The sequence below is a fragment of the Struthio camelus genome, chromosome W (genome assembly GCF_040807025.1).
Source record: "Struthio camelus isolate bStrCam1 chromosome W, bStrCam1.hap1, whole genome shotgun sequence".
Classification (NCBI taxonomy): domain Eukaryota; kingdom Metazoa; phylum Chordata; class Aves; order Struthioniformes; family Struthionidae; genus Struthio; species Struthio camelus.
Window position 1 is genome coordinate 236,704 of NC_090981.1, and position 12,345 is coordinate 249,048.

The 12,345-nt window shown below is 46.0% G+C and overlaps 1 protein-coding gene across 1 annotated transcript in view; it reads right to left on the minus strand.

The window, feature by feature from the left end:
* The window catches only part of LOC104147875 (uncharacterized protein KIAA1958), a 59,274-nt gene extending 49,416 nt beyond the window's left edge, over window positions 1–9,858 (minus strand). Inside the window, exon 1 of the mRNA XM_068925996.1 lies at window positions 9,593–9,858. The gene's annotated coding sequence lies outside the window, so the exon portion shown is untranslated. The remainder of the gene's footprint in view (window positions 1–9,592) is intronic.
* Window positions 9,859–12,345: the final 2,487 nt, after the last annotated feature.

Consider the following 12,345-nt stretch of genomic DNA (forward strand, 5'->3'; position numbering starts at 1 on the left):
TGCAAACTACCAATTCACTTAGTTTACCTTTGATAAGACTTTAAAAAGCAGATAAATTTCATCACAATGTTGAAAAATATATTATTGCTGAATGGCACAGGCAAGGAGGAAAGAGGGAGCATGGGTATTATTTATCCAGGTTGTGTAGTAGATTCAACAAAGGACTGCAGGTAAGTATGTGAATTGTTTGACTTCTGAAATTTATTTTTGTGTGGCTTTAAAAGTGGGTAAAAATAGGTTATCCATGCCTGAACTCACATTCAAACAAATTAACCTTAGACAACTGGCAGATTTGGATCCCAAGGCATTTTTATTTGGCTCCTACTAATTCAGGTCAGCTGACTGAACTGATACACATGTGTTGTGGGGCATGAATGCACACCCAGAGTGATACTAGCAGAGGTTATTAGTTTAATTGCAACAGCACACAAATGTGGCCATGTTGGTCTAAGCTCTGAATTATATAGATGGGAACAAAGGCAGCCCAGGGCAAACAAGAAATGGTCACCCCGACCTAAAATGAGCTATTTAGGATAGTTTGTTTTTTTTGTTGTGTTCGTCTAGTCTCTGTCTACATTCCTGCACTTTAGTCCAATTCACTCTTAATTCGCTACATGCTCTAATAGCTTCTACTAAGTTCCGGAGTGCTGTCCAGCAAGCGGCTCTGTCCCCTATATCACATTGTAATCCCAAATTTGATCATTTACTGGCCATGGAGTCCGACCTCCCCTGGCCCATTGTGCTAATTCAATATCCTTATTAACTATTTTATCTCGCTCGTCTGGTCCAAACAACTCCCTCAAGAGTAATTGGGTATCTTCCCAGTTTGGATTATACCCAGTGCATATATTAGAAAATAATTGAGCGCACTTTTCCACGTCCTCCCTCAACCTGGGCATTTTGATTCCCCATAAAGCCAAATCACTCAGACTCCAGGGCTGTTTAGTAAACACCTGCAATACTGGGTAAGCCCCCAGGACGCCTGCTATTGCTACTGGATTAGGTAAAATGTTAGGAACCATAAGATAGAGTCTTGTCACGGGAGTAGGGGAAGTCGGAGAAAGAGAAGAGTTAGTGACAGACAGATCTTCAGTATGTGACTCCAGAGGAGCGTAAGGTGGAGCAGGAGCTCCTGGGACATTATTCACACAGAATCACAGAATGGTTGAGGTTGGAAGGGACCTCTGGAGATCATCTAGTCCAACCTCCCTGCTCAAGCAGGGTCACATAGAACATATTACCCAGGATCACGTCCAGGCGAGTTTTGAATATCTCCAGCGAAGGAGGCTCCACAATTTCTCTGGGCAACCTATTCCAATGCTCTGTCACCCTCACAGGAAAGAAGTTTTTCCTCATGCTCAGATGGAACTGCCTGTGTTTCAGTTTGTGCCCGTTGCCTCTTGTCCTGTCCCTGGGCACCACTGAGAAGAGTCTGGCCCCATCCTCTCGACGCCCTCCTTTCAGATACTTGTACACATTGATGAGATCCCCTCTCAGTCTTCTCTTCTCCAGACTGAACAGGCCCAGCTCCCTCAGCCTTGCCTCATAGGAGAGATGCTCCAGTCCCCTAATCATCTTTGTAGCCCTCCACTGGACTCTCTCCAGGAGGGCCACGTCTCTCTTGTAATGGGGAGCCCAGCACTGGACACAGGACTCCAGGTGAGGCCTCACCAGGGCTGAGTAGAGGGGCAGGATCACCTCCCTCGACCTGCTGGCAACACTCTGCCTAATGCAGCCCAGGATACCATTGGCCTTCTTGGCCACAAGGGCACATTGCTGCCTCATGCTTAACTTGTTGTCCACCAGCACTCCCAGGTCCTTCTCGGCAGAGCTGCTCTGCAGCAGGTTAACCCCCAGCCTGTACTGGTGCATGGGGGTTATTCCTCCCCAGGTGCAGGACCCTGCACTTGCCTTTGTGGAACTTCAGGAGGTTCCTCTCCGCCCAGCTCTCCAGCCTGTCCAGGTCCCTCTGAATGGCAGCACAGTCTTCTGGTGTGTCAGCCACTCCCCCCAGTTTAGTATCATCAGCAATCTTGCTGAGGGTGCACTCTGTCCCTTCACCCAGGTCATTGATGAATACATTGAACAAGACTGGACCCAGGGCTGACCCTGGGGGACACTGCTAGCTACAGGCCTCCAACTAGACTCTGCGCCACTGACCACAACCCTCTGAGCTCTGCCATTCAGTCAGTTCTCAATCCACCTCACTGTCCACTCATCCAACCCACACTTCCTGAGCTTGCCTAGGAGGATGTGATGGGAGACAGTGTCAAAAGCCTTCCTGAAGTCCAGGGAGACAACATCCACTGCTCTGCCCTCATCTACCCAGCCAGTCATCCCATCATAGAAGGCTATCAGAGTGGTCAAGCATGATTTCCCTTTGGTGAATCCATGCTGACTCCTCCTGATCACCTTCTTGTCCTCCAGATGCTTAGTGATGACCTCCAGGAGGAGCTGTTCCATCACCTTCCCAGGGATGGAGGTGAGGCTGACAGGCCTGCAGTTCCCTGGGTCCTCCTTCTTGCCCTTTTTGAAGACTGGAGTGACACTGGCTTTCTTCCAGTCCTCAGGCACCTCTCCTGTTCTCCAGGACCTTTCAAAGATGATGGAGAGTGGCCTTGCAATAACATCCAACAGCTCCCTCAGCACTCAGGGATGCATCCCATCAGGGCCCATGGATTTGTGGATGTCAAGTTTGCACAAATGATCTCTAACCCGATCCTCCTCGACCAAGGGAGAGTCTTCCTTTCTCCAGACTTTCTCTCTTGTCCCCAGAGTCTGGAATTCCTCAGGACTGGCCTTAGCAGTAAAGACTGAAGCAAAGGCAGCATTCAGCAACTCTGCCTTCTCTGTATCCTTCGTCACCAGGACACCCACCCCATTCAGCAGTGGGCCCACATTTCCCCTAGTCTTCCTTTTGCTACTGAGGTATTTGAAGAAGCCCTTCTTGTTGTCCTTGACATCCCTTGCCAAATGGGCCTTAGCCTTCCTTGTCGCATCCCTGCATACTGTGACAATGTCCCTGTATTCCTCCCAAGTGGCCTGTCCCCTTTTCCACATTCTGTACACTTCCTTCTTCTGTTGGAGTTTTGCCAGGAGTTCCTTGCTCATCCATGCAGGTCTCCTGCCCGCTTTGCTCGACTTCTTACTCAGAGGGACGCACTGATCTTGAGCCTGGAGGAAGTGATGCTTGAATATTAACCAGCTCTCCTGGACCCCTCTTCCTTCTAGGGCCCTACCCCATGAGATTCCCCTAAGTAGGTCCCTGAAGAGGCCAAAGTTAGCTCTCCTGAAGTCCAGGGTTGCGATCCTACTTATTGCCCTGCTTCCCCCTCACAGGATCCTGAATTCTACCATCTCATGGTCACTGCAGCCAAGGCTGCCCCCAACCTTCACATCTCCAACCAGCCCTTCTTTGTTTGTTAGTACAAGGTCCAGCAGCACACCTCTCCTCCTTGGCTTCTCCACCGCCTTTGTCAAGAAATGATCATCAGTCCTCTGCAGGAACCTCTTTGACTGATTGTGCCTAGCTGTGCTTTCTTTCCAGCAGATGTCAGGGTGGTTCAAGTCCCCCATGAGGACCAGGGCCTGTGATCGTGAGGCTACTTCCAGCTGTCTGTAGAAGGCCTCATTGACTACTTCTTCCTGATCAGGTGGCCTGTAGTAAATCCCCACAACTGTGTCACCCATGTTAGCCTGCCCTTTAATCCTTACCCATGGGCTCTCAACTTGCTCTTCATCCACCCCTAGGCAGAGCTCCACACATTCTAGTTGCTTCCTCACATAAAGGGCAACTCCACCACCTCGCCTTCCTGGCCTGTCTTTCCTAAAAAGCACATAGCCATCCATGACAGCATTCCAGTCATGTGAGCTATCCCACCATGTCTCTGTAACTGCAATGAGATCATGGCACACAGATCTCTAATTCTTCCTATTTAGGATACTTGTATCTGCTGCAGCAAGGGTAGTTTCACGCGGGGTGCCTTTTTTCCTCCTTGGAGATCACCAATCCCACGTCCAATTATCCCACACATACCAATAATCCATTTGTCCTGGGAATTGGTCCTTTAAGTGACGTTGTAAGAAAAACAGCTTTTGATTGTCGAATGTTCTCTGCAGTGGCCACCGTTCTGCCAGACTGCCATCTTTATTCAGAAAAGGTCAGTCCTCTTGACATAAAGTAATTGTGCACTTTTGGGATAAACCCACTGTACCGTCAATCTTTTTCCAATTTTCCAAAACCTCGGCCAAGAGTGTCCCCTTTTTTTATGCTGGGTACATTTCCTATAATCAATCGATTATGTGTGCCTTACGCTGATCAGGCTGCACACCCTGCCAAGTGGCTATAACAAGGGAGGGACTTGAACCCACCCTGATGCCCTGGGGGGACTCGAACCCACCGTAATGTCGGGGCTCGAACCCGTCCTACTAGATCTGCTCAAGGAAATTTAACACTCACCCTTCGGCACCTCCCTCTTCAAAGGTTCCCAGGTGAACTCACCCACTGCCAGCAGTTGGACGTTTGGAGACGGGAGGGTCCGATGGTGGTTGCCTAGGGTACCATCTGGGGTGCCAAACTGTTGTAGAAACAGTTTGACCCTAGGTTTCTGAGGAGCAGAGTCTCACGCATGTACAACAGCTAAATTTATTATTTATTTAAATGACAGTATGGCAAAGTAACAGCTCAAGCTGGGTGCCTCCAGGGAAGGACCCAGAACAAAAGAATTCTTAAGTAATTATACTTTTTACAGTCTTATTTCCCCGCCTGCCAGTGACAGTCTCTTCCAATCTTCTTTACTGAGCCAGTGGTCTCTTTCCCTCTGATTGGTTCATGTCTACATCCCAGGACGGTTGCTAGACAGTTGCTATGTTCCTGCTCCACAGTACCTTATTTTATCTGAAGGTCAGTGTTACCTCTGTTCATTCTGGTCACTCTGTTCTGTATCCTTGAGGGCTGGTTCTAGCTGATATTGCAGTTGCATCGTCAGCAATGTTCTTCAGGTTACAGTTCAGTCCCGTGGCCTGCAGGCTTCACCTACTTTAGGCACTCATGCTAAGCAAGAGTCAGACTTATGCTAAGCAGAAGCTAAGTTGGCTACAATTCCCTTCTCTAACAGTTTAAAAAAGAAAAAGTTAAGAAAAAAATAAACCTAATCACTGATCTGAAAAACTGCAACCAAAAAAAAATCAAAGGAATGTAAAATTTAGTTTATGCAAATTCTCACTGATGTTAACATACTTACTAAGGGCTTGATCCTTTTTCTCTTCAAATCAACAGAAGAAAAAAATCTATTATTTTTAGTGGTTCACAGTCAAACCTTAGCATCTATCACAATTCTAACATTACAGCACTACTTACAGAGCTTATATCTCTAAGAAGGATAGTGGGGGGATGGCAGAGAAAACAGGCAAAAGCAAGCTTCATATGTTAAAAAAATCAAATATTGGAAATGAACCTTATAGAGAACCTTTTATTTTTACTGATCGTATTTTTTATTTTCTTTAACAGATTATCTTGATTCTTTTTGAAGGAAACAACATTAATTTGCATCTAGTGCTACTTATTGCCAACTACATTCGGGGATATTTATAACCATTAGCACTGTAGATAGAAGGTGAGTTTTAATATATGTGTCATAGTTACTCATTTGGCTGGAAAGAGTTTCTACTTTTAACAGCTGAAATTAAATTATAGAAGGGCTGATATATTTTTCCACTACAAAATGTTTCATTATTATATATCTAAGTACTAGATGGGCCAAACAGGGGTGATGCACAGCTGGATCTGCTATTCATTAACAAGAAAGAATTGGTTGAAAATGTGGTAATCGATGGCAGCCTTGGCTGTAATGACCATGAAATAGTGGAGCTCAAAATCTTGAGGGGAATGAGGAAGGAGAGTAGCAGAGCACAGACACTGGGCTTCAGGAGAGCAGACTTCATCCTATTCAGGAGACTGGTAGGTGGGATCCCATGGGAGGCAGCTCTGAAGGGCAAAGGAGCTCAGGAAAGCTGGTGGGTCTTTAAGGACAACCTCCTCCAAGGGCAAGAATGGTCCATCTCGATGCTCAGAAAAACAAGTAAACATATTGGGAGACTGACTTGGCTAAGCAGGGAACAGGAAGGCAGGAGGTAGAAGTGAGAACAGGCTACAAAGGAGGAATACAGAAACATTGCCCAGGCATGATGGGATGGTGTTAGAAAAGCCAAAACTCACCTTGTGTTGACACTTCCAAGGGACATCAAGGACAACAAGAGCTTCTACCACTACATTTGTAGTAAAAGGCTGAAGAAGGAAAATATGGGCTCCTTGCTAAGTAGGGTGGGTAATTTAGTGACAGCAGACACAGATAAGACTGAGGTACTCACTGTCGTCTTTGTCTCAGTTGTCATCAAAGGCCCCTTCCGTATGAGTATGTGTGTGTGAATGAGCTCTATAGGCACCTATTGGTGTGGATGGAGAAATAGTTACCAGAAAAGAGCAGGCCAAAGAGGAGAAAAGTACATGCTGAGAAGTAGCATGTGAAAGTCTCCCAAGGACTGATAAACTCTGGAAAATAGTGGTTCTGTTGAATCTGAAAGAACTGATAAACTCAGTCTGCAAAATCTGTCCAAGGCCATCAGCACACACTGGCATTAACAACAGAATGTGTAACTTGTAACTCAGACCACATCCAAGAGGGTAGTGGTTGCTATACTCAGATGAAGGCCAAAGGATTATATATACATCTGATGAAACAAGGGATCTCTGAGGGACTTTCTGAACACCTACCTGGAAGCCAATACACTTGAGGTCCCAGCTACCTCAGAGGGACCTAGACAGGCCAGAGGAATGGGCTTTGTGAAATTCAACAAGGACCAATGCCAAGTCCTACACCTGGGAAGGAAGAACCCCTGGCATCAATACAGGCTGGGGACAGACTGGCTGAGGAGTAGCTCTGCTGAAAATAACCTGGGGGTCTTGGTAAGCAGCAACCTGAACATGAGCCAGCAGCGTGCCCTGACAGCAAAGGACAACAGCATCCTAGGCTGTATTAACAGGAGCATAGTGAGTAGATTGAGGGAAGTGATTATGCCCCTCTACTCAGCAGTCATTAAGTCACATCTAGATACTGTGTCCAGTTTTGGGCCCTGCAATACAGGAAAGATGTTGATAAACTGGAGCGAGTTCAGTGAAGGGCCACCAAGATGGTCAGGGGGCTGGAGCACCTGCCCTATGAGAAGAGGCTGAGGGAACTGAGCTTGTTCAGCCTGGAGAAGAGAGGGCTTGGGGGGGAACTAATAGCCCCCCAATACCTATGAGGAGGTTAGCAAGAAGATGGAGCCAGGCTCTTCACAGTGGTGCACAGTGGGAGAATGAGAGGCAACAGGCATGAATTGAAACAAGAGAGGTTCAGACTGGATATAAGGAAAAGCTTTTTTTCATCATGAGGACACAAGCACTGGAAAAGGGGCCCAGAGAAGTTGTGCAGTCTCTGTGCTTGGAGGATTTCAAGATCAAACTGGATAAAGCCCTGAGCAACCTAGTCTGACCTCATAGCTGACCCTGCTTTGAGCAGGAGATTGGACTAGAGACCAGGGGCTAGAGGTCCCTTCCAGCCTGAATGGTTCTGTGAGTCTATGACTATTTTCTTTTACACGTAACCATCTTTCTCCACTTGTTTTACAGTTTTCTGGCTTCTTTCATCATTCTTGATTTGTCTCTTTGACAAGGCAAGTTTGAGATGGGTTATATTTTTAATGGTTACAGTGACCATTCATTACTGAATAGTATTATGTTCCATAATGACCTTATTGCAGGAAATGCAATCATTTAAGAAGTATTTCCAATGCATGTTATATGGAGCTTACTAAAAATATATAATGTGATTACAGAATTCTGCTCCTGAATTAATCAACAATTGGGAAAAAACAAGCCATTTAAATACTGCATCCATATAACCATATCTGCAGCTGCAAACTTAAACTGAAGTAAATGCATGATTGATCATACTCTGAAGATAAACAGCTAAATTCACTTTAACTGCTAATAGCTTCTACATGTGCTCAAGATACCACAATTAATATTATATTTTTTATCTAAATGCCCTATAATTTCCAGAGAGAAGTTATATTTTGTCCTAATAAAAACATGTCTAGACTTTTCCCTGATACACAGATACCTCTGTGTCTACTTCTAAACATATACAAATAACAGTTTGCTAGCTTTCACTTAAATAAACCAGCTATGCAAAGGTGAGAGGTGAGCAGAAGGTCATTTTACAGAGCCAAATGCAAAACCTTGTGTCCAAAACAAGCCTATCAAAAGCCAACAAAACCCAAGAAGTTTAGCCCATCCAAAAGCAAAGCAGGCTCCCCTCGCTGCTCTGGAATTTCAGCCTAGAGACTCTGTTCTGACTTCTGCCAGCAAGCAAACCCGGGATGGGTTTGATACCAAACACCTGTTCCCGTGTGCAACCTCATAGAGAGACAGGGTAGCTCCTTCTCCCTCCCTCCCCCTTACAAACAATAAATAATGCACCAAGAGGAGTCTGTGTGTGTGTGTAAGTAAGTGTAAGGGTAAGAGAACACAGACAAAAATAAGTAAGAAGAGAAATCGGCTCCCTCCCCAGCACACACACAGCCAAGTCCCCAATTTTTTGCCTTCTCTAGCTCCCACAGTTGCTCCCACTTGGGAAAGTAAAAGGCTGGGATGGAAACTCTTCCCCCTCAAGCACACTGTTCCCCCTCTCTTTCTTCTTTTTAGGTCAGAGAGTCAAAAAGAGAGGTTTATTTTTGCAGGAGGATGTGACCAGAGAAATAAAACCGTTTCCAGTAGTTTGCTAATCCATCTCACGCACACAGAGAAACTGCCTCTGTCCCTTTATTTACACACACACACGGGAAATTCCATTCAACCACACCTCTCTCAGCAACACACACACACAGAGCCCCTTCCCCACTCAACCATTCTGCCATTAAAACACACAACCTTTCCATGCAACACGTATACTCACTCCTCACACAACTATTTCTCTCCCCCAAGACAGGCACACAGCTAATCCCCCTCACGCATTTCCCCGCCCCCAGCAATACACACACTGCCCCCCCCCCCCCCCCCCGCGCACACACACACGCTGCCACCCCAAACACAGACGGGAAGATAGGACAGAAAGGTGAGTTCAGCTCCTGCATTCGTACACTAATAAATTAACACAAATATAACGACCATCTAATAAAAAGCAACACAGCCAGCACTACTTCTGTTCCACTCCACCTCCACTAATCTCTCCACCCACTCACACAAAAAGAGACACTGAACATATAACTCCTTTTATCTTTACTTTCCCCTCCCCATACACACATTCAGTAACCATTTATCTCCTAATCATCCTCGCACAAAGAGAGATACACTGCATGTGCATACACGCATACCCCTGATATTTCATAACTGCCCCTGCACAAAGGCAAGGATACTGAGTGTCTATTCACATAGGTTTCATAAACAGCCTTTCCTCCCCTACACACAGAGAGATACATTGAATATAAACCCCTCCCCCATAGGCAAATCCATACACACCACACACGCACCCTTCCCTGGTAATTCACCTACCTGCAGGTGTCTGTCCATAGGAATATGGGGCAGGGGGGAGTCTGTGGTCTATCCCTTGTATTGGATGATGGGATTACTATGATATTGTTAGGTGTGTTGTGCATAGGGGAAGGGGAAGTGTCTCTGATCCCCCAATCATTGACTTCTGTCCTCTTCCTCTTCCACCAGCCCCCACTGTGTGTATGGGTGTACAAAGTTCCTCTACTCCTCTGCACAGTGATATTAAATTCTCAGGGAGAGAGAGACACACACACAGAGCTAGTATCAGCTACCGGAAATTGAAGTCCTGGTCATAAATACACCACAGGAAGTGTGCAATAACACACACACACCCCACCTCCTGTTACCCACAGAAGTAGCCCTGCCCCTCCCCAAAAAACTCACACCCTCCCTCCCTCCTTCTCTGCTCCTGCCAGCCCAGACTCAGCAGGATGGGATGGGAGGAACAGGATGGGGTCTCGCATGTGGCTGAAATAAAAACCTCAGCTGTATATTATTCCTTGTATATGCAGGTGAGGAGAGCTCATCCTATATCTGTCTGTGTATCTGTTATAAATACACGAGAGGCAGGAATGCCATAGATGCATGCTATATGGGTATGTGAGTGTGTGCACATACTGCAATGTGTATACTGTGTGTGTCTGTGCATAGATAGGACAGACAGGCTCTCACTCATATATACAGCAGTCACCTAACGCACATCTGTGTATGTGCTATAACAACGATATTCACGTATGCACAAAAGTGCTCCTATGTGCTGCCATGCAGAGCATACCAGTTAAACAGTATATTTTATCTCTGCAAGGTGCTTGTATCACACCCACATTGCAATTGAGGGTGGTACATACTTCCATGTATGTGCACTTCACAAGCAAGCATGCACACACTTCCACGACTGGTGAATCTCCCAGGAAATCCTGATCTTCGAGCATCTGAAATGCCCCCCCTGCCCCCCTCCCCGCGGCCACCACAGAGGCAGGCAACATCTTAGCCATGGTTCTAAGCATGAATTCCCAAACCCAGAGAGCTGACCCCCCCCACACACACAGCCCAGGCAAACTCCTAGACGGAAGGCTCGCCCTGTCACGTTGTCTGCCCTTTTCATTGGGTGTATGAATAGCTCCCCATGCTAATTAACATGAGCTCTCGCCAGCTAAAAATCCTCTTCCGCTGGGAAATGCATACCAACATCTTAAAACACTCGCAAACTAACCAACCAACCCAGCCTCAAACACACCATGTTATTTTAGAGGAGGGTCAAAGTTACGGAGACTACAGCAAATGGTCGTGCTTGGCAGGCAGGGTTTTCACTGGCAGTGTCCACCCCTCCCCGGTGCACAGGACTGCAGCGGCTCCTACATCACCGACAAGGGAGAAAGATGGGAGGAGCTGAAGGGCGCTTGTTATTCAATGACGAGGAGATTACACATTAAACACTAAACCAGCTGAAAAAAACCTCCTACTTTCCCCAGTCCAAGGCAGCAGAACTGTGCTCTCACTTGGATGAAAAGAAAACATTTCTGACCATTTTGTTTGCAGCTTTTATGGGGGGGGGGGGGAGGGGGGAATTGCACTGAGTGGGGATAGTGGTTTAACAGCAATTTATTAATCCTTGCTGGATTGACTGGAAATTGCAGAGAACTTTTATTCCAAGCCAGGCTCTCAGGGGCTGGCTAGTGGGAGAGGGTCGTGCTGGGAAATCAGACTGATGCAACTGGCCAGGCAAGTTGTTGGGGCGGGGGGGAAGAGACATGTCCACACTCAAGCAAAAAAGGCTGCGTGTTGCATAGGTACTAGAAACACCTAGAGTGTTCAAATCCCAGTGTAGATTAGTAAACTTCAACCTGCATTGGGTGATTTAGGTAAATCTGAGCAAGTGTTTCCTAGAGCCTGTTCACACTGCAGTCCTACCAGAATCTGCTCAGCAGTACAAATACAGCTGGACTTGCACAGCCAGCACCCTCCCCACTGTAGAGTGGAGCTCAGCAGGACTTGCAAGAAGGCAAGTAAAATAGCACCAGTTGTTACCTGCCCTCTACTGCAAAACTGTATGGGGAGACCTATGCTGGAGGCCCTTCTCTGCTAGCACCTGTTAAAGCAACACCTGACTCAGCCCTTCCTAGGATGATAATACATGTGAGCTCCATACATTAGCTGTGTCTGCAAGCAGAACCAAGTAACAGCTCTAGAACACCCTACAGAGATGCAAACAAAATTATACAACCAAAACAGCTCTGGTAGATTTAAACTCCTTTATTGAAATGTTACCCTAGATCCTGCAGACCACACCTAACCTTCAATCATAGTTCATCCCAATCAATGAAACTGATCCCTTAAATGAGATACATAGGATAGGCAAGCCCTAAGGTCTAATTCATGGAGTCATACACCCAATTATACACAGGGTTGATTTTGAGCACAAGAGTCACTTAAATCATCTGAACTATTCATATGCAAAAGTGCTTTGTTGAATCAAAATTGGAATGACTAATAAAACTATAGGGTACCTGGCTCTGTGAAGTTTTGGTTTTGAAAATCATGTCCTTACGCCTACAGAGAATACCAGTACCATCTCATTTCTACACATGACAACAAACAAAACTTGGCTTTGTGACTATAACCATACATAATGAAAACATTCAGACATGCTTGCTGCTTTATCAGAATGCATAATATTCATCTTTGAAAACAAGTAGAGATATGTTCACACAAACAGGATTGTATGGTTATTACTGAAATATTTTAGATATAGA